General features: G+C 44.2%; 1 pseudogene; it reads right to left on the minus strand.

The window, feature by feature from the left end:
• Positions 1 to 577: 577 nt before the first annotated feature.
• LOC139178082 (U4 spliceosomal RNA) lies at positions 578 to 641 on the minus strand (annotated as a pseudogene).
• Positions 642 to 4,928: the final 4,287 nt, after the last annotated feature.

Raw genomic sequence — 4,928 nt, forward strand, 5'->3', positions numbered from 1 at the left:
GGTAGTAAGACAACTGAATCTGTTATTATGCCACAGGGTTTGAAGTTCTGCTTCAACTTGTCTTTAAAAGCTACAGCATGCTGAATTAGCCTGGAGTGGGTAAAGTGTTATGGCTACCTTAATTTGTTATCCAGATGTGGCTTAGATGTGCTCCAGAGCTGGGTGATGAAGGATGTCGATTCAGTGCTGATGGACTAGCTGTGTTCAAGGACTTTATTCTTGGAGAGGCTGACATTATGAATATTAACTATAGTATGAAAACAGGCAATAGTCATAGAAATTTAGAGGAAGAAGGAGCCATGGGTATAGAAATTGCTAGTCTATTCATGCATTTTTTAGATTAAGTGAACAGAGGTGCACAAAGGTAAAATGTCTTGCCCAGACCAGAGAACTGGTTGGTTTTCATGTTAACATAAGAATTCCGGTCTCCTGATCCAGAATCAGCTCCTTTTACTGTATCACTCTGTCTTCTGGTTTATAAAGAAACACTGAGGAAATCAGTATGCTATGCGGCTTTGTCTTCCCTTCCATTTATTGTGTATGTCCTATGTGCTATTGATCTGTTTTCAATTAGCAATAATTAGCAATAATCGCGCCTTGGATAAACCTCATTGGCTTCGATACTGCCACTGCACAAAGCTACCGATCTATATAATGGGACTTACAAGGACCTTATATAATCGTTAGGAGAGTTAAAGGAGACAGAGTATGGAAATTATCTGGCACCTACTGTGTGCTCAGTAAATGGTGAGAATCCTCTTCAAGAGCCTAGTGAGACAAGTTCTTGGGATAACCATCTCAAGGGCCTTTAAACTGAAAGAATTTTCCCTCACAAACAATACCCTAGGTATGAGAAATTCATCCCTGGGGAGGAAAACAGAAGGGAATTCAGCATCCACCCAAGTTCTAACCCAGACAAGGAGACATTTAAACGACCTGTGAGAAAAGAAAGGAGCTGGATGGGGATAATTAGCAGGAGCGCATGGAATAACTCACCATCCTGTGAGAGCTGAGTCAGCTCTGGACACAGGACTGAGCAGGGAGCGGGCCTGGATGTCTGGAGTTCTTTCTGTCAACTTTTTATAAAAATAAGTACCTCGAGCTGTCTGTCTGTCTGCTGAGGAGACGATCCATCACCCGGTCTGTGAAAGCGGCTTTCCTTGGGCCCATCTCTCCAGACTTCTGTTGTGGTTACTTGTCTCACTGTGGTTATCCCCACGTCTGCTTCTCTGTCTCCCTCATATCGCATGTGCTGGGTATGTGTGTAAAACTCTTTATGTGGAGTCTGGGAATGGTTTTTAATACATTCAGAGCAACAAGCCAGAACCTCCACCTTTAATACCTGCTTCTGCCATTTCTCATCAGTGGGGCTGTGAGCACATGTGGGGAGCAGCCGCCTGAAACGGATCAGGGCCTCACTGCGCAAGGAGAAGCAGATGGAGGAAAAGGGAGCTATTGTGTTGAACACCTGTCCGGCAATAGAGACCAGAAAAAAAAGAGGGTTCGTAGCAGCTCTGAGGAATAGTGGACAGAGCCCGGATTGTGGACACAGTAACCGAGGATGCCACAGGTTAACTCTCATAGCGATTTCAGGTGATGAGCAGGAAAAAGTATTCTCACTAGTTTTCTTGCTCGCCTCATGGCAAGGTGAAATTGTTTCAGAGCTGTTGGCAGATGCCTTTGGAGCTAGACTGATGGCTTCAAATTCCAGGTCTGCTGCTGGTTGGCTTTATGGTTTGTGGTAAGCTATTTAACTTCTTTGAGCTACAATTTCCTCACCCAAAAAAACCCAGGGTTGATGATTATGCCTGCTTTATAGGCACGTTGTAAAGAAGATTACATTGAAATAGTGTAAGGAAAGTGCCTATCACTGCCCTGAAATATTATACATGCTCCATGAATTATAGCCATTATTATATTGATAATGATTTTCAAAATAAGTAGGGGAAATATTAGGGAAATGCAAATTAAAATCATAATGAGGTATCATCTCATGCCAGTCAGAATGGCCATCATCAAAAAGTCTACAAACAAATTCTGGAGAGGGTGTGAAGAAAAGAGAACCCTCTTACCCTGTTGGTAGGAGTGCAAACTGGTGTAGCCACTATGGAGAACAGTGTGGATATACCTTAAAAAACTGGGAATAGAACTGCCATACAACCCAGAAATCCCACTACTGGGCATACACCCCGAGGAAACTAGAATTCAAAGAGACACATGTACCCCAGTGTTCATTGCAGCACTATTTATAACAGCTAGGACATGGAAGCAACTTAGACGGCCATTGGCAGGTGAATGGATTAGGAAGCTGTGGTACATATACACAATGGAATATTACTCAGCTATAAAAAGGAACACATTTAAGTCAGTTCCAACGAGGTGGATGAAACTGAAGCCTATTATACATAGTGAAGTAAGTCAGAAAGAGAAAGACAAATACTGTATATAAATGCGTATATATGGAATTTAGAATTTATCGACTATCCTACATGCAGTGCAGCAAAGGAGACAGATGTAAAGAACAGATTTTTGGACTCAGTGGGAGAAGGCAACAGTGGGATGTTTTGAGAGAATAGCACTGAAACATATATATTACCATATGCAAAATAGGTGACCAGTGCAAGTTAGATACATGAAACAGGGCAGTCAAAGCCAGTAATCTGGGACAATCTAGAGGGATAGGGTGGGGAGGGAGGTGGGAGAGGCATTCAGGATAGGGGGCACATGTATTCTTGTGGCTGATTTATACTGATGTATGGCAAAAACCATCACAATATTGTAAAGTAATTATCCTCCAATTAATTAAAAAAAAAAAGTGGGAGAAGTGCTGTAAAGTGAAGAAAATTAGCTTACTCATTTGTACTAAATCTTCAACCTAACACTCAAAGCATCACTTAACCTCTCTGAACCTAGTTTTCTTTTTTTTAATTTTATTTGTTTTCAGCTGTGCTGGGTCTTCACTGCTTCTTGGGCTTTTCTCTGCGGCAAGCGGGGGCTGCTCTCTAGTTGAGGTATGAGCGTTTCTCATTACAGTGGCTTTTCTTGGTGCAGAACACGGGCTCTAGGGCGAGAGGGCTTCAGTAGTTGTGGCACATGGACTCAATAGTTGGAGCTCCTGGGCTCTGGAGCATAGGCTTGGTAGTCGTGGGGCATGGTCTTAATTGTTCTGCAGCATGTGGGATCTTCCTGGATCAGGGACCGAACCTGTGTTTCCTGCATTGGCAAGCAGATTCTTTACCACTGAGTCACCAGGGAAGCCCCTCCCTTTTAAATGAGGATCATTTTGCTTGACCCATTCACATATTTGGTGAATCTTAATCTTAGGTCTAGTTGGACTTCCTTTTCACTTCCTTTTCTCTTCAACATCAGAATGTCTAGCTCCAGAAGAAGTGAGGGACCACATGATTTTAATCCAGGGGTCAGGATTGGTCTGAATCTGTTCATAAGACAACACTCGGTTGTGTCCAACTCTTTGTGACCCCATGGACTGTATAGCTGTAGCCTGCCAGGCTCCTCTGTCCACGGGGATTCTCCAGGCAAGAATACTGGAGTGGGTTGCCATTCCCTTCTCCAGGGGATCTTCCCAACCCAGGGATCTAACCCTGGTCTCCCACATTGCAGGCATCATTACCGTGAGCCACCAGTGAAGCCCCCAATCTTAGGTCCAGTCAGACTTCCTTTTCTCTTCAACATCGAGATGTCTAGCTCCAGAAGACATGAAGGGACCATAGGATTTTAATCCAGGGGTCAGAATTGGTCTGAATCTGTTTATAAGACAAATTGAGGGTGGGTTTTTTTTTTTTTTTTTCTGATGGGAGATGGTTAGAGCTCCTCCTCAAAAGGACATATTGTAAACATTCGCTACTATTGTTTATGCTTTTAAAATGTTAATGTTCTGTATAAAGACTAAAAAAGGAACTTCTAGAAATGGCAACCCACTCCACTGTTCTTGCCTGGAGAATCCCAGGGACGGGGGAGCCTGGTGGGCTGTAGTCTATGGGGTCGCACAGAGTCGGACACGACTGAAGCGACTTAGCAGCAGTCCTACTGTGTTTTGCTAACAGTTTTGTAATAAGTATGATAGTGAATTGTGTTTATAGACTCAGCTAATAATAAAAAAAAAAGAGAGAGAGAGAGAAAAAAACATTGAGTACCTGCTGTGTGCAGGCGTGTCACAGTTCTCCTCTAAGTAAGGACTATTGCATTCCTATTTTACCGAGAGGAAATCTGAGACTTTGAGAGGTTAAGTCCTTGTTGAAGTCCCTGCTGGCAATGGATCGATTCTGGGTTTGGATGCAGATCTGATTCCAGAGCTCTTGTTCTGTCCAGTCCACTTTACTGCCTCCCTGTGCAGCTGGATTTGCTGGACTTTGATGTGGACCCAGTAGAAACAGCCTTGCAGTTTTCTGAGGCTCTTGAAATCCTACGAAGGATGCGTGCTCTCATCTTAGGCATGGCTTGCTGCTTCCGCTGCTGGGTGCAGATGATAGAAACTCTCTGTGCATATGTCAGTTATTTCAAGACGCTGAGTGTGAAACTTTTAATCAAGTCTTTCAGAGGAAGGCCCCATCTGGAAACAGTTATCCAGATGTTATAAACCACTTCGGCCAGCAGTTGCCAGACTGCTGTCCAGGTGATGAGTGGAGGACCCCCCTCCATATGTGGAAGATGTTCCGCAGGGACTGAGAGCTGGGAAGTTTGTAACTACTGGGCTTCGTTCTCCCCTGGAATGGCTGTCAGGGCCTTGTGTCCTCAAGACCGAGGGTGTCCTGATGACTCCCAGAAATTTCTGTGCTGAAGAGTAAATGTCCCCATTTCCTCATGATCCCCAGCTGCTGCTGCTAAGTCGCTTCAGTCGTGTCCGACTCTGTGCGACCCCATAGACTGCAGCCCACCAGGCTCCCCCGTCCCTGGGATTCTCCAGGCAA

The sequence above is a fragment of the Bos indicus genome, chromosome 20, assembly GCF_029378745.1.
Source record: "Bos indicus isolate NIAB-ARS_2022 breed Sahiwal x Tharparkar chromosome 20, NIAB-ARS_B.indTharparkar_mat_pri_1.0, whole genome shotgun sequence".
Classification (NCBI taxonomy): Eukaryota; Metazoa; Chordata; class Mammalia; order Artiodactyla; family Bovidae; genus Bos; species Bos indicus.